This window comes from Siphateles boraxobius, unplaced genomic scaffold (assembly GCF_051911475.1).
Source record: "Siphateles boraxobius isolate OS27281-9 unplaced genomic scaffold, OSU_SipBor_1 12, whole genome shotgun sequence".
Taxonomy (NCBI): domain Eukaryota; kingdom Metazoa; phylum Chordata; class Actinopteri; order Cypriniformes; family Leuciscidae; genus Siphateles; species Siphateles boraxobius.
The window spans coordinates 5,389,766-5,412,219 of record NW_027508722.1 but is presented as its reverse complement, the minus strand read 5'-3'; the positions used below and the strand labels follow the sequence as shown (position 1 = coordinate 5,412,219).

General features: G+C 43.2%; 11 non-coding genes across 11 annotated transcripts; all 11 read left to right on the top strand.

The window, feature by feature from the left end:
* The first annotated feature begins 2,243 nt into the window (after positions 1 to 2,243).
* Positions 2,244 to 2,325, top strand: trnal-uag (transfer RNA leucine (anticodon UAG)). Its single transcript has one exon. It is a non-coding gene; the product is annotated as a tRNA-Leu (tRNA).
* Positions 2,326 to 9,102: 6,777 nt separating this feature from the next.
* trnal-aag (transfer RNA leucine (anticodon AAG)) lies at positions 9,103 to 9,184 on the top strand. Its single transcript has one exon. It is a non-coding gene; the product is annotated as a tRNA-Leu (tRNA).
* A 538-nt stretch (positions 9,185 to 9,722) lies between these two features.
* Positions 9,723 to 9,804, top strand: trnal-aag (transfer RNA leucine (anticodon AAG)). The gene has a single exon. It is a non-coding gene; the product is annotated as a tRNA-Leu (tRNA).
* A 273-nt stretch (positions 9,805 to 10,077) lies between these two features.
* Positions 10,078 to 10,159, top strand: trnal-aag (transfer RNA leucine (anticodon AAG)). The gene has a single exon. It is a non-coding gene; the product is annotated as a tRNA-Leu (tRNA).
* An 872-nt stretch (positions 10,160 to 11,031) lies between these two features.
* On the top strand, positions 11,032 to 11,113 carry trnal-uag (transfer RNA leucine (anticodon UAG)). Its single transcript has one exon. It is a non-coding gene; the product is annotated as a tRNA-Leu (tRNA).
* Positions 11,114 to 12,199: 1,086 nt separating this feature from the next.
* On the top strand, positions 12,200 to 12,281 carry trnal-aag (transfer RNA leucine (anticodon AAG)). The gene has a single exon. It is a non-coding gene; the product is annotated as a tRNA-Leu (tRNA).
* A 538-nt stretch (positions 12,282 to 12,819) lies between these two features.
* Positions 12,820 to 12,901, top strand: trnal-uag (transfer RNA leucine (anticodon UAG)). The gene has a single exon. It is a non-coding gene; the product is annotated as a tRNA-Leu (tRNA).
* A 7,031-nt stretch (positions 12,902 to 19,932) lies between these two features.
* trnal-aag (transfer RNA leucine (anticodon AAG)) lies at positions 19,933 to 20,014 on the top strand. Its single transcript has one exon. It is a non-coding gene; the product is annotated as a tRNA-Leu (tRNA).
* Positions 20,015 to 20,217: 203 nt separating this feature from the next.
* Positions 20,218 to 20,299, top strand: trnal-uag (transfer RNA leucine (anticodon UAG)). The gene has a single exon. It is a non-coding gene; the product is annotated as a tRNA-Leu (tRNA).
* Positions 20,300 to 21,386: 1,087 nt separating this feature from the next.
* On the top strand, positions 21,387 to 21,468 carry trnal-aag (transfer RNA leucine (anticodon AAG)). The gene has a single exon. It is a non-coding gene; the product is annotated as a tRNA-Leu (tRNA).
* Positions 21,469 to 21,671: 203 nt separating this feature from the next.
* On the top strand, positions 21,672 to 21,753 carry trnal-uag (transfer RNA leucine (anticodon UAG)). Its single transcript has one exon. It is a non-coding gene; the product is annotated as a tRNA-Leu (tRNA).
* Positions 21,754 to 22,454: the final 701 nt, after the last annotated feature.

Sequence of the window (22,454 nt, the reverse complement as noted above, 5' to 3'; positions counted from 1 at the left end):
CCAATGACATGCGGATACAATTGCACTGATGCACATCCGACACACTCAGGGTGCTTCTCATTTCTTATTTATGCATCCTCGTTTCCTTTCCTCGCTTCCTTTCCTAGCTCCTCATCTCCTCCCCTGTAGGTTGTGAGGGAAGGACGCAAGGAAAGAAAATGAGGACGGAGGAATCGAAATGAAAGCTTTTTTTATACATTGGAATACTTGATCACTCGAGCGTCATTTCACAGCGACATCAGCAGCGCTCAAAGGGTCTGCCCTTATGTTGTTGAAGTTTGTTTATTTAAGAAATTCATAATGAATAATAATAAAGCAAGATACCCTGTTGAAATATGTGATATGTGTGGTTTATATAAACTGCAAAGGTAAATTATAAATTAAATAAATTAAAAAGATAGTGACCGATGTGAAGGGGGAGGAGAATGTATACGTGCGTCACATTTAGTCAATAAAACACTTCCGCATAGGATACACCTGTGTATCCTCGCTCATAACTCCTCCGAAAGCCTCATCACTTCTCGATCCTCGACTCCTCGCGGTGCAATTAGAGAATTGAAATGTCCTTCTAGATGGCTGTGCTTGATTGGTTTCCGGGTCATAGGATGGAGGACAGAGGAGCGAGGAGGTGAGGAGGGATATTGAGAAGCACCCTCACAGTTTAAGACATAACCAGCATAGTTTACATGAATACTCTCCAAAAAGGACATTTAGACATACTGTTGTGTATTTCTCCATTCAGACACGAAAGAGAGCTCAATTCAGTAGCCTACTCGCGCGCTGTAGGTGTATTGTGCATGACTGCACGCTTCGGGTTAGGTGTGTGCGCAAAGAAAACCGCACCGAATAGAGCTCTTTTTTGCATCGTCACTCTTATTCAGAGATCTATATGTCTGCTCTACTCATTCTCCCAGACATTCACATTTTTTAACGTTTTATGACCGCGGGGTAGATCACGTTACAGTAGCCTACAAATGTGCGCATCTACCACACACGCAGGACATCTGACGGATCGCTTCCCAAATCGTCACTATCTAACATTTTCGTCTAGTTTTTATTCGTTGACGAAAATGTCAATAGATTTTCGTCATAGTCTTTGTCATTCAAAACTAGGTTTTATTTAGTTATCGTCTCGTTTTCGTCTGTGAAAAAATGTCGTTGACGAATAATTTTCGTCGTTATTTTCGTCAACGAAATTAACACTGCAAGAGTGTAACTGCGTCCCCCCTCTACTTAGTAGGCATTTCCACCTGTCGAGGAGCTCCTTCAAGGCATGAAGAACTTCAACTGATTTAACTATGGAGAAGTGAGACACTAAAAGAAAAAATTGGTGAAAATGGCCCACAGAAGGCATTCTCACAAGGTAGCGTGGCCGAGCGCTCTAAGGCGTTGAATTAATGCTCCAGTCTCTTCGGGGACTTGAGTTCAAATCCCACCGCTGCCAAGTGTTCATTTTAGAAGGCAATTGTGAAAAGACTGGAGAAGTGACACTGCTTGCTCCCAGTCTCTTCAAAACTCAGCCGTTTTTGCTTTCCTTGGCCGAACTCGGCGGGCTTCAGAGCCTGACGATGAATTTCCACACCCAACAATTTCTCTATTTCTGAAATTTAATGGCCATAAAATGGCCCACTAGAGTAACCAAGCCGGGGTAGCATGGCCGAGGGGTCTAAGGCGCTGGATTTAGGCTCCAGTCTCTTCGGGGGCGTGGGTTCAAGTCTGCGACACATCTGGCTGCCATTTTGGAGTATGGCCCAAATGCTTTGATTAGGTAATTCAGTTGTGTTTGATTAGAGATGGAATTGTCTACACTCTGGGAGGGATGCCTCCAAGAGTGTAACTGCATCCCCCCTCTACTTAGTAGGCCTTTCCACCTTTCGAGGAGCTCCTTCAAGGCATGAAGAATTTCAACTGATTTAACTATGGAGTGAGACACTAAAAGAAAAAAATGGCGAAAATGGCCCACGGAAGGCATTCTCACAAGGTAGCGTGGCCGAGCGGTCTAAGGTCTTCGGGGGCGTGGATTCAAATCCCACCGCTGCCAAGTCTGCATTTTAGAGGGCAATTGTGAAAAGACTGGAGAAGTGACACTGCTTGCTCCCAGTCTCTTCAAAACTCAGCCGTTTTTGCTTTCCTTGGCCTAACTCGACGGGCTTCAGAGCCTGACGATGAAGGTCCACACCCACCAATTGTCTATGTCTGAAATTTAATGGCCAGAAAATGGCCCACTAGAGTAGCCAAGCCGGGGTAGCGTGGCCGAGTAATCTAAGGCGCTGGATTTAGGCTCCAGTCTCTTTGGGGGCGTGGGTTCGAATCCCACCGCTGCCAGCAGAGGTTTTAATGAGGGCCAGACACCTAAAGTGTCCTCTGAAATGGTGCGAAAGCAGCTGAAAATATGCACCCTCTTGAATCAGAGACAACAATAACTTGAAATTATTATAATGACACTTCCAAAATGAATTTAAATATAATAATAATGTATAGCACACAGGGGTCCCCAATCCTGCTTTGTGCAGGACAGTCCATCGGCAGGACTGGGCACCCCTTGTCAATGGAGTTTGCAAATTTGACTCATTGAGAGTTTTTGGTGAACTGACAGCTACCTCTTGATTTTGAGTTTAACTGCGACACATCTGGCTGCCATTTTGGAGTATGGCCCAAAGGCTTTGATCAGGTAATTCAGTTGTGTTTGATTAGAGATGGAATTTTAATCTGCAGGGAGGGGGGCCTCCAAGAGTGTAACTGCGTCCCCCCTCTACTTAGTAGGCATTTCCTTTTTTTTGTAATTTAGTGTTTTTATTTATTTTGAAAAAGTTTGACAATATTTTGTAAAATAAGAAAGAAAAACTTATATAACTACTAATTTCCCTCTAACCCCCACCCCTTCCCGCACCCACCCCATTGCACTTCGGGACATTGAGCAGTATCCGATTAACAAGGGATAAAATAAAATTAATTTAGAGAAAGACAAATAAAATAAGGTTAATGCCAACATCCATAAGTAGCTGCAGATTAAGTAGACAAGAATTTCTTGACTATAGATATCCAGTTCTTCCACATCGAAAAAGTCCTAGGGTTAGTGTGATTGGTCCGTGCAGATGACAGCTCCAGGTATAATATCTTCAATAAGGAGTGAAGCCAATGTTTAATAGAAAGGTCATGTGGAGGTTTCCAACGTTGAACCGGTAACTTCTTTGCAGCAGTCATGGCAGCTAACCAGAATTTCCGTACCTTCTCACATAGAGGAAATTGAGAATTGTCATTCAATAATAAAATAACAGGATCTTTGGGGATACAAATCCTCGAAGCCTTGTACAAAACATCAAGCACCCCATCCCAGAATTTTTGCACATCTGGACAGCCCCACAGCATATGTACCAAAGTGTCCACACATCCCGGTCCACAGAAATTACAATACGGGTGGGGTGATAGACCCATTACATGTCGTATGCGTGTGGTAAGATATGCCCTGTGAATAACTTTAAAATGAATGAATTGGTGGTTCGGGTTCGTGGATGCAAGGAATGTATTATCCCACACTGTATTCCATTCAATTGTCCTGTTAGAAACGTTCAGATCTAATATCCAAGCCCTAGCTTTAGAAAAATTGTCTGTATTAAGGTTTTGAAAGCAGAGATAAAAATATGAAACAATTCCTGTGCTTGGTGCGTTTGAGATCCAATTCACCACCGGGTGAGTATACAGATTTATACCCCAAGGTACCTTATGGGTCTTTAACACGGCACGTAATTTGAAATATAAAAATAAAGTGTTATGAGAAATATTAAATCTTTCTATTAAGTCACGAAAATCCAGAATTGAATCTTCCCCTTTTATGTCGTTTAACGTTAGGATACCTTTTGTAGACCAGGAGGGCTGTACGAAAGGTTGACCGCCAGAAAGTAAGTTCAGATTGTGCCAAATCGGAGTATGAGTGTGCCATAAAGTTTTAGATGTAAAACAGGCTTCAATCTTTTTGAATATTTGAAGGGTGTAGGAAATTATAGGACCATAATATAATGAGCATTTCCTGTGAGAAAGGCCTGAAAATAAAAAATCTTGCAAACGAATTGGTAAAATGCGCTCTTTTTCTAATTGTTTCCATGAAGACTGTGCGCTCGAATCAAACCATTTCAAAACTGAGAGCAGGATAAAAGACCAGTGGTACCATTTAAAATTTGGGCAGCCCATTCCACCTTTTATTTTACTTTTTTGAAGTGTAGACCACTTAATGCGGGGACGCTTTCCATTCCAAATAAATTTTATTAGTAAAGAGTCCAACTTTTTCCAGTAATTCACTGGTGGGGGAGAGGAAGCATAGAGCTAATAAAATTAATGCGGGGCACAATATTCATTTTTATTGTTGACATTCGGGCAGATGGCAATGAAGGCAGACAAATCCATCTTTGAATATCCGACTCAACTTCCCCATAGATAGACATATAGTTAACTTTGGAAATGAGGGGTAAAGTGGGTCTCAACTGAATCCCTAAGTATTTGACTTGTGTTGAAATCTGAATATTATTTGGCATAGAAAAATTAAAACCATCTGAATTGAGAGGCATTAAAATAGTTTTAGAATGATTCATTTTAAACACCGATAATGTGCCAAATTCGTCTATAATTTGAAGGGCGTTAGGAAGTGAGCGTTGTAGATCAGATAAAAATAGCAGAGTATCGTCGGCATACAAAGAGATAAAATGGGTTGATGAGCCTAACTGAATCGGGGTAATAAGTTTACATTGTCTAATATACTGTGCCATGGGTTCTAACGATAAGTTGAACATAAGGGGAGAAAGCGGACACCCTTGCCTTGTACCTCTGCAGATATTAAAAGTATCTGAAATGAGTCCACCAGTAGAAACCCTGGCCATGGGATTAGTGTATAGAGTTTGAATCATTCTAATAAAATGGTCACCGAAATTGAACTTCTTCAATGTATACCATAGATAGCTCATTTCCAGCCGATCGAAGGCTTTTTCAGCGTCAATAAACAGGAGGCCACTGGGTGTTTCTAATTTCTCGGATTCGGCAATGATATGTAGCACTCGACGAACATTGTCAGAAGCCAAACGACCCGTAATAAATCCTGATTGATCTGAGTCAATTAATTTATGTATCACTGACTGTAGACGCCTGGCAATAACTTTAGCATACATTTTAATGTCATCGTTAATCAAGGAGATGGGCCTATAATTAGAACAGTCCGAATGATCTTTGCCGGGTTTAGGCATAACCGTGATTAGAGCTGTATTGAGGTCTTTGTGAAAACGGCCTTTGAATATGGACTCATTTATAGTACGTAACCATATATGGCCAAGTAGATCCCACAGCACCAGATATAAATCAACTGGTAAGCCATCGATTCCCGGGGACTTTCCTTTGTTTGAATTTAATAATGCGCAGTGTAATTCTTCTATGGTGATTTCAGATTCAAGGCTGTCAGCTTCCTCCTTTGAAAGTTTGTTTAAGTTTAACTATTCAAAAAATTGTTTAAACTGATCAGTACTGGGTTGCATTTCTGAAGAATATAATTTTTGAACGTTGAAAAATGAACGTTTTGTTAATGTCTGTAGGATGTGAGGTGAGACCATTTTTTGAACTCTGGATTGCTTGAATGTTAAAACGCCGCTCATGTTTTTTAAGAGTAAGTGCAAGGAGTCTGCTCGGTCTGCTTCCATCTATGTAATATTTATGTTTTGTAATGTGCATTAAATACTCAGCTCTTCTTCGCAACAGATCATTAAGTGCGACCCTCTCTACACTTAATTTTTGTTGTGTATCATTGGAAAATTGATTGCTTAATTCCTTTTCCAATTCCCCACATCTTCTCTCTAACATTGATATTTGTTCAAGATAATTTTTTTTAAGCTTAGCCGAAAAGGAGATAGCATTGTTCCTTAAAAACCCTTTGATGGAGGCCCATAGCATTTCCTGATTAGAAACAGAGTCCTGGTTTATATTGATAAATTCAATCAATCCTGCTCTTAGTTGAGAAAGAAAGTCTTCATTTTGCAGTAAAACCGTATTAAATCTCCATCGGGATGGTTTACAAGATGTATTAATCTGAAGATGTGCTAGTACAGCATTATGATCTGAAATACTTTGTGGTAGAAATTCAATATTGATTAGCCCTGAAAGTAACGAAGATGAAAGTAAAATATAATCAATTCTTGAAAATGATTTATGACTTGGGGAGAAATAGGTGTATTCCTTGGCTGTTGGATTATGTAGTCGCCAGGCATCACATACATCTATATCTTTAATGAGCAATCTCAGCGCTGTAGAAGACTGAGTTTGTGCTACTGAAACTGAAGGATTAGAACGATCCAAAACTGTGTCGAGCACGGCATTCATATCAGATCCAATGATGATTGAATAGCCTTGGAGAGATAGTATGGTTTTGGAGACATTTGGAAAGAAGGAGGCGTCATAAGAGTTCGGAGCATAAATATTCACAAATGCCACCCTCTTTCCTTCTATTAACGTACAGCAATATGCAATTCTACCATTCTCATCGGAACCTGTGTGTTCAATAATAAAATTAGAATTACGTTTAAATAAAATTGTCACTCCCTTCTTCTTAGATTTACAGCTAGATGATACTATGGGGATATAACGCCTATTTTGCAGTCTTTTAGCATCCATGGCGGTCAGGTGGGTTTCCTGAAGAAACGCTACATCAACCTTTTTCCTGTGTAAAAGATCTAACACCCGTGTACGTTTAATAGGAGAGTTTAACCCCCTGACGTTAAAAGACAGCATGCTTATTTTAACCATAGTCTGTAGTAACCGTACACACACAGATTAGCATGTAATTGTTAGAGCAAGTTATTGAGTGTACCATTAAAGTTCCCATTGCAATATGCAAAAACACAAACAAAAAAGGTCCCGAGTGCTTTAAGCGCCTAAGCGTCCCCTCCCTCTCCCTCTCCCTCTCCCTCTCCCTCTCCCACTCCCACTCCCACCTTCCCTTTTTAGCAAACGTCTGTGGCGGTCGCGAGGCAATGTCTGAACACTATTAACCTTCTTAGCCCCCTATGGATTTAACAGTTGAGGAGATTTAAATTAAATAAATGTATTTCAAAATCAGGAGAACTGTCAAACATGCACTATTCTCATAACTAGATTTAAGGCAACTAGATTTAACTGAAGTCTAAGAACTGTAACCTAGTCGTCTTCTCTGAGTAGACAAACAAAATTAACTGTCTACAGCCTATACCATTTGAAAATTGAATTTTGAAAACTGAAAATTGTTTGACAAAATGCATTTATATGAAAATAAAAATAATTTACCATTTCACTTTGGTGAACTAAAGTCCATAAACACGCTGACAGAGAATTAGTCCAAGTATTGTATAGGTTGTTCAGCAAAACTCAAACGATGTCACCGGCTGATTCCTCCATTTCCTCCGGTGGCGGGAAGTTTAAGGATCTACGAGCAGTGGATACTGATGCGTTAACATCAAGACCCTCGAGATATTTTTCAGCGCTCTCCGGAGATTCAAAAGAGTATTTCTGACCCTTGTGTGAGACTCTCAGAGATGCTGGGTAGATTAGGAAAGTTTCTGCGCCTTTCTGGTGTAGCTTGAATCTTACGGTCGAAAAAGCCTTCCTCTTTTGTGCTGTTTCGTGACTGTAGTCCGCGTAGAATTCCAGGCGCGCTCCTCCGGGCAGAGTGGGTTTTGCTTTCCGGGCTCCTTGAAGAATGGCTTGCCTGTCAGGATAGCGGAGGAGACGGAATATCAACGCTCGTGGTTTTGGTGAGTTGGAACTCGTATACACTCGGTGAGCTCTATCGATCTCGATCCGACTAGAGCGCGCCGACAGGTCGGGGATCCATTTAGGTAGCATTTTCTGTAGAAAGCCGACCGGATCATCCCCTTCCATTCCAGTTGGTAGATTAACCAGGCGGACATTGTTGTGACGTGACCGATCTTCTAGGTCATTGCACTTCCGTTGCATCTGTTCAAGCTGAGATAGGCAGAGGTTCGTATCTTTTTTAGTGTTGCGTAAACTGCCTTGAAGATTATCCACTTTGGTTGTGATCGACGCCACATTTTTACTCAAGGAATCAATTTCTTCTTTCATCGAACGAAGAGCAGCGCAGTTTTCATTGATAAAGTCCTTGAATGGATTAAGGGCCGATTGTATTGCCTCTGTCAACATGCGGGAAACCATTTCGCGCATGGCCTCCTGTTGTGCTTCGATTGCATGGCTAACAATTGAGGCTACGTCGTCCTCTAGCGTTTTGAGTCGTTTGCAGCCCGTTGCCGATTTCTGCGGTGAACTCGATTTCTTACTAGTTGCCATACTGGAAATAAAACTTATACCGTTGTGACAAAATAAGAGATTCTTCCTCAGCGTGAAAAAAAAACTTCAATTAGGAGGTTTTAATCAGGAGCCTAGTGCTGTGCAGCCATCTTGCAGCGCGCGCCACCGGAAGCCTCTTAGTAGGCATTTCCACCTGTCGAGGAGCTCCTTCAAGGCATGAAGAATTTCAACTGATTTAACTATGGAGAAGTGAGACACAAAAAGAAAAAATTGTCGAAAATGGCCCACGGAAGGCATTCTCACAAGGTAGCGTGGCCGAGCTTTGATTAGGTAATTCGATTAGGCTTTGATTAGGTAATTCAGTTGTGTTTGATTAGAGATGAAATTGCAATCTGCAGGAAGGGGGGCCTCCAAGAGTGTAACTGCGTCCCCCCTCTACTTAGTAGGCATTTCCACCTGTCGAGGAGCTCCTTCAAGGCATGAAGAACTTCAACTGATTTAACTATGGAGAAGTGAGACACAAAAAGAAAAAATTGGCGAAAATGGCCCACGGAAGGCATTCTCACAAGGTAGCGTGGCCGAGCTTTGATTAGGTAATTCGATTAGGCTTTGATTAGGTAATTCAGTTGTGTTTGATTAGAGATGGAATTGCAATCTGCAGGGAGGGGGGCCTCCAAGAGAGTAACTGTGTCCCCCCTCTACTTAGTAGGCATTTCCACCTGTCGAGGAGCTCCTTCAAGGCATGAAGAATTTCAACTGATTTAACTATGGAGAAGTGAGACACTAAAAGAAAAAATTGGCGAAAATGGCCCACAGAAAGCATTCTTACAAGGTAGCGTGGCCGAGCGGTCTAAGGCGCTGGATTAAGGCTCCAGTCTCTTCGGGGGCGTGGGTTCAAATCCCACCCCTGCCAAGTCTGCATTTTAGAAGGCACCTGTGAAAAGACTGGAGAAGTGACACTGCTTGCTCCCAGTCTCTTCAAAACTCAGCCGTTTTTGCTTTCCTTGGCCGAACTCGGCGGGCTTCAGAGCCTGACGATGAAGGTCCACACCCAACAATTTCTCTATTTCTGAAATTTAAAGGCCAGAAAATGGCCCACTAGAGTGGCCAAGCTGGGGTAGCATGACCGAGGGGTCTAAGGCGCTGGATTTAGGCTCCAGTCTCTTCGGGGGCGTGGGTTCAAGTCTGCGACACATCTGGCTGACATTTTGGAGTATGGCCCAAATGCTTTGATTAGGTAATTCAGTTGTGTTTGATTAGAGATGGAATTGCAATCAGCAGGGAGGGATGCCTCCAAGAGTGTAACTGCATCCCCCCTCTACTTAGTAGGCCTTTCCACCTTTCGAGGAGCTCCTTCAAGGCATGAAGAATTTCAACTGATTTAACTATGGAGAAGTGAGACACTAAAAGAAAAAATTGGCGAAAATGGCCCACGGAAGGCATTCTCACAAGGTAGCGTGGCCGAGCGGTCTAAGGCGCTGGATTAAGGCTCCAGTCTCTTGGGGGGTGTGGGTTCAAATCCCACCGCTGCCAAGTCTATGTTTTAGAGGGCAATTGTGAAAAGACTGGAGAAGTGACACTGCTTGCTCCCAGTCTCTTCAAAACTCAGCCGTTTTTGCTTTCCTTGGCCTAACTCGGCGGGCTTCAGAGCCTGACGATGAAGGTCCACACCCAACAATTTCTCTATTTCTGAAATTTAATGGGCAGAAAATGGCCCACTAGAGTAGCCAAGCCGGGGTAGCGTGGCCGAGTGGTCTAAGAAAAGAAAAAATTGGCGAAAATGGCCCACGGAAGGCATTCTCACAAGGTAGTGTGGCCGAGCGGTCTAAGGCGCTGGATTAAGGCTCCAGTCTCTTCGGGGGCGTGGGTTCGAATCCCACCGCTGCCAGCAGAGGTATTAATGGGGGCCAGACACCTAAAGTGTGCTCTGAAAAGGTGCAAAAGCAGCTGTAAATATGCACCCTCTAAAATCAGAGACAACAGTAACTTGCAGTTATTATAATGACACTTCAAAAATGAATTTTAAATATAATAATAATGTATAGCACACAGGGTTGTCCAATCCTGCTCTGTGCAGGACAGTCGATCGGCAGAACTGAGAGTTTTTGGTGAACTGACAGCTACCTCTTGATTTTGAGTTTAACTGCGATACATCTGGCTGCCATTTTGAAGTAGCCAAGCCGGGGTAGCGTTGCCGAGGGGTCTAAGGCACTGGATTTAGGCCCCAGGCTCCAGTCTCTTGGCCCAAATGCTTTGATTAGGTAATTCAGTTGTGTTTGATTAGAGATGGAATTGCAATCTGCAGAGAGGGGGGCCTCCAAGAGTGTAACTGCATCCCCCCTCTACTTAGTAGGCCTTTCCACCTGTCGAGGAGCTCCTTCAAAGCATGAAGAATTTCAACTGATTTAACTATGGAGAAGTGAGACACTAAAAGAAAAAATTGGCGAAAATGGCCCACAGAAGGCATTCTCACAAGGTAGCGTGGCCGAGCGCTCTAAGGCGCTGGAGTAAGGCTCCAGTCTCTTCGGGTACATGAGTTCAAATCCCACCGCTGCCAAGTGTTCAATTTAGAAGGCAATTGTGAAAAGACTGGAGAAGTGACACTGCTTGCTCCCAGTCTCTTCAAAACTCAGCCGTTTTTGCTTTCCTTGGCCGAACTTGGCGGGCTTCAGAGCCTGACGATGAAGGTCCACACCCAACAATTTCTCTATTTCTGAAATTTAATGGGCAGAAAATGGCCCACTAGAGTAACCAAGCCGGGGTAGCATGGCCGAGGGGTCTAAAGCACTGGAATTAGGCTCCAGTCTCTTCGGAGGCGTGGGTTCAAATCCCACTGCTGCCAGCAGAGGTTTTAATGAGGGCCAGACACCTAAAGTGTGCTCTGAAAAGGTGCAAAAGCAGCTGAAAATATGCACCCTCTAAAATCAGAGACAACAATAACTTGAAATTATTATAATGACACTTCCAAAATGAATTTAAATATAATAATAATGTATAGCACACAGGGGTCCCCAATCCTGCTTTGTGCAGGACAGTCCATCGGCAGGACTGGGCACCCCTTGTCAATGGAGTTTGCAAATTTGACTCATTGAGAGTTTTTGGTGAACTGACAGCTACCTCTTGATTTTGAGTTTAACTGCGACACATCTGGCTGCCATTTTGGAGTATGGCCCAAAGGCTTTGATCAGGTAATTCAGTTGTGTTTGATTAGAGATGGAATTTTAATCTGCAGGGAGGGGGGCCTCCAAAAGTGTAACTGCGTCCCCCCTCTTCTTAGTAGGCATTTCCACCTGTCGAGGAGCTCCTTCAAGGCATGAAGAATTTCAACTGATTTAACAATGGAGAAGTGAGACACAAAAAGAAAAAATTGGCGAAAATGGCCCACGGAAGGCATTCTCACAAGGTAGCGTGGCCGAGCTTTGATTAGGTAATTCGATTAGGCTTTGATTGGGTAATTCAGTTGTGTTTGATTAGAGATGGAATTGCAATCTGCAGGGAGGGGGGCCTCCAAGAGTGTAACTGCGTCCCCCCTCTACTTAGTAGGCATTTCCACCTGTCGAGGAGCTCCTTCAAAGCATGAAGAACTTCAACTGATTTAACTATGATGAAGTGAGACACAAAAAGAAAAAAATGGCGAAAATGGCCCACGGAAGGCATTCTCACAAGGTAGTATGGCCGAGCTTTGATTAGGTAATTCGATTAGGCTTTGATTAGGTAATTCAGTTGTGTTTGATTAGAGATGGAATTGCAATCTGCAGGGAGGGGGGCCTCCAAGAGTGTAACTGCGTCCCCCCTCTACTTAGTAGGCATTTCCACCTGTCGAGGAGCTCCTTCAAAGCATGAAGAATTTCAACTGATTTAACTATGGAGAAGTGAGACACTAAAAGAAAAAATTGGCGAAAATGGCCCACGGAAAGCATTCTTACAAGGTAGCGTGGCCGAGCGGTCTAAGGCGCTGGATTAAGGCTCCAGTCTCTTCGGGGGCGTGGGTTCAAATCCCACCGCTGCCAAGTCTGCATTTTAGAAGGCACCTGTGTAAAGACTGGAGAAGTGACACTGCTTGCTCCCAGTCTCTTCAAAACTCAGCCGTTTTTGCTTTCCTTGGCCGAACTCGGCGGGCTTCAGAGCCTAACGATGAAGGTCCACACCCAACAATTTCTCTATTTCTGAAATTTAATGGGCAGAAAATGGCCCACTAGAGTAACCAAGCCGGGGTAGCATGGCCGAGGGGTCTAAGGCGCTGGATTTAGGCTCCAGTCTCTTCGGGGGCGTGGGTTCAAGTCTGCGACACATCTGACTGCCATTTTGGAGTATGGCCCAAATGCTTTGATTAGGTAATTCAGTTGTGTTTGATTAGAGATGGAATTGCAATAAGCAGGGAGGGATGCCTCCAAGAGTGTAACTGCATCCCCCCTCTACTTAGTAGGCCTTTCCACCTTTCGAGGAGCTCCTTCAAGGCATGAAGAATTTCAACTGATTTAACTATGGAGAAGTGAGACACTAAAAGAAAAAATTGGTGAAAATGGCCCACGGAAGGCATTCTCACAAGGTAGCTTGGCCGAGGGGTCTAAGGCGCTGGATTTAGGCTCCAGTCTCTTCGGGGGCGTGGGTTCGAATCCCACTGCTGCCAGCAGAGGTTTTTAATGAGGGCCAGATACTTAAAGTGTGCTCTGAAAAGGTGCAAAAGCAGCTGAAAATATGCATCCTCTTGAATCAGAGACAACAATAACTTGCAATTATTATAATGACACTTCCAAAATGAATTTAAATATAATAATGTATAGCACACAGGGGTGCCCAAACCTGCTCTGTGCAGGACAGTCGATCGGCAGGACTGAGAGTTTTTGGTGAACTGACAGCTACTGTCGTGGCTAATTGCTGGTCTCTGGTCCTGATCAGTAGTTTTTCAGAGTCTAGTAGGAGTTAGTCTTCAAAAAGTTTTCAGAGTCAAAGTTCCAGGTCTCAGAAGAAGAACTTTATTGAGCAATTCAACAAAGTGAGATGGTCAGCTGAATCATCTGATCTTACAGTGGTTGAAACATAGATTTTATACATCTTTCTTATCGCCAGTGTCCAATTAGTGTTTGTACCGTTATCTCTTACACATTGCTCCTCCTTGGTATCACGCCACCATTAAGATCACATGCTCCGAGGCCTTATTTCTATTGGTGGCGGAGTATCACATGTATAGTTTTTAAAAAAATATTACATCATATATGTTTTTTAGTACTTTCCTGTACCTTGCACCAACGTCATCTATGCATTAAAGGTACTTTTCCAACTCTACATTGCCCTATGCCTAGGGTGACCAGATTTCTCAGAGTGGAATACGGGACAGACACAGAACCCACAGACCCACAACACCTACTGCACACATACAAGTATTTACACTTAATAATATTGTTAGCTATGTAAAAAAATAAATGTAGACTTACATAAAATTGCAGATCAGTGGGAACAAGATGGTTCAACAGCATCATTCACTGTTGCTGTTTTGTATTTTTTCACTGGAACCAATTTTTGCCAGCGTGCGCTTGTCTTTTAAGAGTTTATCATAAAATGCGGAGCAGTCCAGTCCGAAATTAATTCGTACGAAAAGCATTGCCTTCATTGTTGTTACACTCAGTCGAGATTTTTCATCCGTCCATGATGCATTCATTAACGAGAACACACGCTCCACAGGTGCATATGTACCAGGCAGGCATAAAACAAACTCCACAGCCAAAGATAAGACTCCAAAGTTGAGTGACTTGCTCCCCATCTCACTAAACACGTCTGTCCATCTATCAGACACAGCCACCTTGTTTTTGTTCCACTCAGTGATGTGACAAGTGACATTGTTTTTAGCACAGGCCCACTCATCAAAGAGCATGGTTTCGTCAACTGATGTGAGAGCAGGTATTCTTGAGTAGAACTTGCTGAGGCTGCTCTGAATGTCTCTCCATTCTGGAACACTTCTCAGTAGGACCCACTCTAGTTCTCTTGTATTCTCCAGTGAGCAGCTCCAATTGTCAAGGTAATCCACTGATGCTGAGTAAAAGCTTCTCACTGCACAATAAAAATCATCAGCTTTTATGTCACCAGCTTCAACAAGGGTGTCTAACTGTGTTTTGATGTCAGAGGGAATGAAGGATTCCTCCAGCCTGGCCTGCAAGACATTTCTCAGATCATAAATGTGCAAAGCCACTTCTGTGGCAGATATATTTTCTTGCTCTACTGTCGCCAGTGCACGATGGAAAGCTGCAGTTTGCTTAAGTGCAAATCCATGCCAAAGTTTTGTGCAAGGGCTGCTGAATGTGTCTTTTAGAAACTTTGGCCACTTTTCTTGAGAAAGAAAGTATGCACGTAGACCATCAAAAAGGTGCAGAATTCATTCAAGAGCTGGACCAAGAGAGAGGAAACGTGTGCTACCATGCTGCAGTAATTTTTGATATTCCAGCTGTACAAAGTCACAAAACTCATTGAGCTCCCTTACGCGCACTGTATAGATATGAAAGTATTTGTATACCTTCACAGCAAAACACTCCAAATCAATTGGTAAGCAATCCACTGCTGTTTGCAGGGTATTGTGGATGATGTGTGCATTACAGCCAATGCCCAGAATATCCCTTCCTAGCTGCATTTGCAGCTTTCTCCAGATATTGCCTTTACCAGCTCTTTTAACACCACCAAAGTTTGTGTTAGTGTTATCAGCACAAAGTGCAACTATTTTCTGATCAAGGCCATGTTTTTCAATGACATGGGAAATGTAGGCAGTTTGCAAATCAGATGTCTCACCTGGCAGAGATGAAAATTCAATTACCTTGACCTTTACACCCTCTAGTGGCTTGAAGTATCGCACAAGCACAGGAAACAATTTAATGTCTTTGTGGTTGGATGCATCCACAGTTAATGTGACACAGGAGCACTTGTCCAAATCATGCTGAACTTCTTCCTCTGACAAAGGACCAAGAACGTTGCATATTATAGCCTCAGATTTAGTGCGAGCAGAAGAAAATTTCGGATCATACAATTTCTTGATCAATTTTGCAGTGCAGTCAGCTGACCGAAAACTATGGCCATGAATAACAGAATGGTATGCAAAAAGTCCTTCACTTGCATGCACTTTATCAGATTCGCAACTTTGCTTCACAAAAAATTCGCTGACACTTGGAGTAGCACACTTACTTTTAGCAGCGTCCATGTGCTTTTTTGTGTGCATATGCTGCGTAATGTCGGCTCGGCCTCCGTGAGCAATGGAAAAGCGAGCCCCGCAAATGTCGCATCTTAATTTACTTGCCTCTGATAGTGACTCTCTTTTGAGAAATTTAAACTCTTTTTGAAGATCCTCATTAAATGTACATGTACGCTTTGACATCTTTGCACCTGAGTCAAGCTTATCCGTTTGCTCTCGTCTCGTATACACTTAACTGTGACGTCGGATTCGGCCTTCACTAAATGCAAGTTGATTGAGTGAATTGTGATTGGATGGAATTGTCCTTCTGCCTTCTCTTATTGGATGGAAAAATGTTTTCTCTATGAGGAAAATATATGAGGTGATTTGTTAGTTTTATTATTAGGCTATTTCGAAGAGTACTCGCGCTATCACTCAGGAAAAAATAAAATAAAATAAAAAACCTAAAATATATATTAACGATGAAATACGGGACAAAACATGATTTTTTCATAATAAGTCGGGACACTAAAATTAGAGTTGAAATACGGGACTGTCCCGGGAGAAACGGGACGTCTGGTCACCCTACCTATGGCCTACTGTTGCTCAGCATTACAGCATTCAGACTTGAGCATCAGATAGAGGAGGGGTAACAGAATTCTCCAACACATCCCCGCTTTGGGACTAACTCCAGTCCCACCTTCAATTTTCCCAGGATGTATCTCCATGAGCAGGTCTCTTTCATATCCTACCAATATGATCAATTTAGACCATCCAGTCATTCTACCAATAGACCTGTTATCACAGAGGTACACCCTGGAGGAAGAGTGAGACCAAACATCTCCACCCCCATTTGTCTGGAGTGGAGTAAAAGATCTCGCCTTCCTGTCAAACCATCATTCTCTGTATGGACAAAGCAGCTTCAAACATTCAGTGTATTCATCATACAGTGTATAGTCTCGAAGTTACAATTGTCCCACGATGCCAGAGGAACCATGCAGGCGCTTCCTGGTGGCCCGTGGCGCTATCTGGGTTGCTACACCGTTGCCAGAGGTGCCCCGGCAGTGCCTAGGGCGCTATCTGGTGTTGGAGCAGACAGCGGGTTTTTAAACCACCAGTTGAGTCTGCCCTTTGTTGAAACAACAGTAGATGACCGCGCTTGCAAATAATTCCTCTTTTACATCTTATATACAACAGTTCCAGTAGTCTAAATGCACACAATGTCAAGGCTTCTACGTTTTGTTACTGTAATATGCCCATATATGTAAAAAGGTGGATAAAGTGATCTAAAAATAACAAAAACACTCTCATTTCTTTTGCATACAATTACATCACCTCATATCACGGGTAATGTTCTGTTTTAAACCTTCTATTTCCCTTCAGTCTTGCATTAAAATTTGTGACAGCAGTGTGATTATATAAAAACATATCTTAACATGATTATAAGTATAGGATATACAGGACGGGGGCCCTTAAAATAAATGCATAACTGCCCATCTTACTAACTCCCTACTCTACCCATGCATGTTCTAACAAGCTTCCTATTTTTACCCCCAAAAAGAAAGACAGAGTTTTCTAACTCCCTCTCTTGTCAAAAAACAAAGTCAAAAACCTTATAACAAAATTAACAGGTACCCCCAGTCCTTTTACCTTTTTTCATTAGAACTCATCTAACTCATCCAGGCCTGGTCCAATAGGATAGACTCCTGAGTTGCATCCAATGTCAACTCTGTCTCGGTTAACCGACACATTGATCATCTGCTTGGCTCGGGTCATTGACTGAGCAGCTGCAGTGGCCAACATGGATCTGAGAAAAGGTATAACGCAACAGAACAGCAGAAGAGCAACAACAACAACCACAACTATTATTATCCCCACCTTAATCAGCCACTCTGCCCAGGCTCCAAACAAAGAATCAAACCAGTATCCAATATTTCTGTCCCTTCCCGCATTTTCAGCAGCCTCTTGTCTTAGCGCCTTCAGTTTCTTCATAGCCCTAGTGAAAGTTCCATCGGGGGCTGTGTTATTAGGAATAAAGGTGCAGCAGTCAGTCCCAAACATTACACATACTCCTCCTTTATCTGCCAATAACCAATTCAGGGCTTGCCTATTTTGCCATGTCATTTTGCTGGTGGCTTTTAATTGTTGGCCTAGCGCCTCAAGTGCATCATCCGTATAATTAATAAATCTTTGCTGATTGTAGTATATGTAATTTATACATTCAGTATTCTTATTAACAGGTACCCATAGAAGAAATGATTCAAACCCTGACTTTATTTCATCCCTAGCCTTAAATTCATGTGGTATTCCTCTAGGCTGTCCAATTGCATCAATTTTAACATTGGGATCTGGGGTATAAGCTCTCTTAGCTCTGTGCTTATGTCTACTCAACTTTTCTATCGTTTCTTCCTCATTGAGATCCCAGTTTACAATTCCTATTCCTTGAGCTAGCCTCACCCTGGCACAGAGTCCTTTCCAATCAACTAGGGTGGCTCTTAGTCGTTTACCCCCACATAGCCAAAAGAAATCAGCTACTGCTTCAGTTTGATTTTCAAGTGGTCCAATCAGGGGAAAGGATAAGGTAGCATTCTCGCAGTTTTCATGAGCACCTGTTACAGACATGTTTTTATTTATTGTTGCTGTGGCATATATTGAGCTAGAGGATTTATATACGTTCGTCTCGTTGTACATCTCATAATCCAGGTGCCAAATTATAGCACATTTACCTTGAAAGGTTCCTACATTTCGATAGCCCATAGTTTTGTTAAAACATTCATACTCCAATGTTTTATCCAGAATGTAATTTTGTGGGGTCTCCTAATTGGCTTTATCTATTCTTACGTCAAGCTCCTTGCATGCACTTCCCCAACCCTCCTGGTTATAAAATCTTTGATAATAGTGGTTCCCTAACATGGCCAGGCACTCAGCTGGACAGTATGGAATTACATGTCCAGTTCTGTTACAATATTGTGAATTAAATCTGGCACACTGCATGTAGTCATATTGGTTTGGTACTATTCTTAACTTCTTCAAAGGTGAGGGTGAGCATAATACACATGTGCCTTGTTTTACCTGTCTTACAGTATACACTGCCCATTTATACCATTCATTATGATAGGCATCATCCAACAGTTTTTCTTTTTGTAGTTCTACTTCCAAATCAACTTCAGTTTGGGTATAATCTTCATGAATAGTCATAGCTTTCTGCAGGGATCTTTTTACATTATGTCTGCGTGCTTTGTTACCTTGTGTTGGTTGAGTCAGGTTAGGGTGACTTATCCCACTCAAAGCTTGAGAGGTCTGGTAATTCAGTGTCTGGGGGATTAATTTCTGGGAGGTCAATGTCTGGCAAGTCATTTTCTGGGAGGTCGATTCCTGGGATGCCGATGTCTTGGAGGTTGAGTGTGACAAAGTTGTATGGTTCATCAGCAGAGGGTCCTTCTCCAGGGGATTGTTCGCCTGGAGGCATTGTGTCTGGGGAAGCTGCTGCATGAGGTGTATCACCAGAAAGACCAATACTAGGAGCTCTCTCACCTTCAGGCTCCAGGTCCTCTGAAGGCTGTCCATCATTCCGCTCCGGCATTTCATCCCTTGGCTCAGCGTGTTCAGTCTCCCTAGAATGAGGTTCATCAATGTTAATATCTTCACTTTCAGTTCCCTGCTCTTCTGGGGCATCTTGAGCTATCTCCTCTTGACTCCCTTCCTGACTATCTATTTCCTCCTCTTGCCTTCTAGGTCTCAGCCTTGGGACTCGGGTGCAATGATTCAAATGATACCAGGTTGTGCTGCCCTCTACCTGTACTGCTGTGGGGGTTGCTCTTACTACAGTATAAGGTCCTTCTCTTCGTGGCTCATTCCACCTTCTCCTAAAGACTCTTAGGTATACCTGGTCTCCAGGTACCACCAGACAGGGAACTTCTTCCTCTTCTCTGGGTCCCCTGTTTTGTTCCTGTGAATGAATAGCTTCATGTATAGCAGTCAATTGTCTCATATATGTCCTTAATTCCAATTGTAACCAATGGCGCCACCAGGGGGTGGCCAGGGCTGGACAACAATAACTTGCAGGGAGGGGGGCCTCCAAGAGTGTAAAAAAACAAAAATGAATTTCAAAAAACAAAATTAATTTAAATATAATAATAATGTATAGCACACAGGGGTGCCCAATCCTGCTCTGTGCAGGACAGTCGATCGGCAGGACTGAGAGTTTTTGGTGAACTGACAGCTACCTCTTGATTTTGAGTTTAACTGCGACACATCTGGCTGCCATTTTGGAGTATGGCCCAAAGGCTTTGATTAGGTAATTCAGTTGTGTTTGATTAGAGATGGAATTGCAATCTGCAGGGAGGGGGGCCTCCAAGAGTGTAACTGCATCCCCCCTCTACTTAGTAGGCCTTTCCACCTTTCGAGGAGCTCCTTCAAGGCATGAAGAATTTCAACTGATTTAACTATGGAGAAGTGAGACAAAAGAAAAAATTGGTGAAAATGGCCCACGGAAGTCATTCTCACAAGGTAGCGTGGCCGAGCGGTCTAAGGCGCTGGATTAAGGCTCCAGTCTCTTCGGGGGCGTGGGTTCAAATCCCACCGCTGTCAAGTCTGCATTTTAGAGGGTAATTGTGTAAAGACTGGAGAAGTGACACTGCTTGCTCCCAGTCTCTTCTAAACTCAGCCGTTTTTGCTTTCCTTGGCCTAACTCGGCGGGCTTCAGAGCCTGACGATGAAGGTCCACACCCAACAATTTCTAAATTTCTGAAATTTAATGGCCAGAAAATGGCCCACTAGAGTAGCCAAGCCGGGGTAGCGTGGCCGAGTGGTCTAAGGTGCTGGATTTAGGCTCCAGTCTCTTTGGGGGCGTGGGTTCGAATCCCACCGCTGCCAGCAGAGGTTTTAATGAGGGCCAGACACCTAAAGTGTCCTCTGAAAAGGTGCGAAAGCAGCTGAAAATATGCACCCTCTTGAATCAGAGACAACAATAACTTGAAATTATTATGATGACACTTCCAAAATGAATTTAAATATAATAATAATGTATAGCACACAGGGGTCCCCAATCCTGCTTTGTGCAGGACAGTCCATCGGCAGGACTGGGCACCCCTTGTCAATGGAGTTTGCAAATTTGACTCATTGAGAGTTTTTGGTGAACTGACAGCTACCTCTTGATTTTGAGTTTAACTGCGACACATCTGGCTGCCATTTTGGAGTATGGCCCAAAGGCTTTGATCAGGTAATTCAGTTGTGTTTGATTAGAGATGGAATTTTAATCTGCAGGGAGGGGGGCCTCCAAGAGTGTAACTGCGTCCCCCCTCTACTTAGTAGGCATTTCCACCTGTCGAGGAGCTCCTTCAAGGCATGAAGAATTTCAACTGATTTAACTATGGAGAAGTGAGACACAAAAAGAAAAAATTGGCGAAAATGGCCCACGGAAGGCATTCTCACAAGGTAGCTTGGGCGAGCTTTGATTAGGTAATTCGATTAGGCTTTGATGAGGTAATTCAGTTGTGTTTGATTAGAGATGAAATTGCAATCTGCAGGGAGGGGGGCCTCCAAGAGTGTAACTGCGTCCCCCCTCTACTTAGTAGGCATTTCCACCTGTCGAGGAGCTCCTTCAAGGCATGAAGAACTTCAACTGATTTAACTATGGAGAAGTGAGACACAAAAAGAAAAAAATTGGCGAAAATGGCCCACGGAAGGCATTCTCACAAGGTAGCGTGGCCGAGCTTTGATTAGGTAATTCGATTAGGCTTTGATTAGGTAATTCAGTTGTGTTTGATTAGAGATGGAATTGCAATCTGCAGGGAGGGGGGCCTCCAAGAGTGTAACTGCATCCCCCCTATACTTAGTAGGCATTTCCACCTGTCGAGGAGCTCCTTCAAGGCATGAAGAATTTCAACTGATTTAACTATGGAGAAGTGAGACACTAAAAGAAAAAATTGGCGAAAATGGCCCACAGAAGGCATTCTCACAAGGTAGCGTGGCCGAGCGCTCTAAGGCGCTGGATTAAGGCTCCAGTCTCTTCGGGGACGTGAGTTCAAATCCCACCGCTGCCAAGTGTTCATTTTAGAAGGCAATTGTGAAAAGACTGGAGAAGTGACACTGCTTGCTCCCAGTCTCTTCAAAACTCAGCCGTTTTTGCTTTCCTTGGCCGAACTCGGCGGGCTTCAGAGCCTGACGATGAAGGTCCACACCCAACAATTTCTCTATTTCTGAAATTTAATGGCCAGAAAATGGCCCACTAGAGTAGCCAAGCCGGGGTAGCATGGCCGTGGGGTCTAAGGTGCTGGATTTAGGCTCCAGTCTCTTTGGGGGCGTGGGTTCAAAACCCACTGCTGCCAGCAGAGGTTTTAATGAGGGCCAGACACCTAAAGTGTGTTCTGAAAAGGTGCAAAAGCAGCTGAAAATATGCACCCTCTAAAATCAGAGACAACAATAACTTGCAATTATTATAATGACACTTCCAAAATGAATTTAAATATAATAATAATGTATAGCACACAGGGGTGCCCAATCCTGCTCTGTGCAGGACAGTCGATCGGCAGGACTGAGAGTTTTTGGTGAACTGACAGCTACCTCTTGATTTTGAGTTTAACTGCGACACATCTGGCTGCCATTTTGGAGTATGGCCCAAAGGCTTTGATCAGGTAATTCAGTTGTGTTTGATTAGAGATGGAATTGCAATCTGCAGGGAGGGGGGCCTCAAAGAGTGTAACTGCGTCCCCCCTCTACTTAGTAGGCATTTCCACCTGTCGAGGAGCTCCTTCAAGGCATGAAGAATTTCAACTGATTTAACTATGGAGAAGTGAGACACAAAAAGAAAAAATTGGCGAAAATGGCCCACGGAAGGCATTCTCACAAGGTAGCGTGGCCGAGCTTTGATTAGGTAATTCGATTAGGCTTTGATTAGGTAATTCAGTTGTGTTTGATTAGAGATGAAATTGCAATCTGCAGGGAGGGGGGCCTCCAAGAGTGCAGTGTTAATTTTGTCAGCAAATTTTGATTTAGTTTTAGTCTTAGTCTTTTGACTAAAATGCCATTT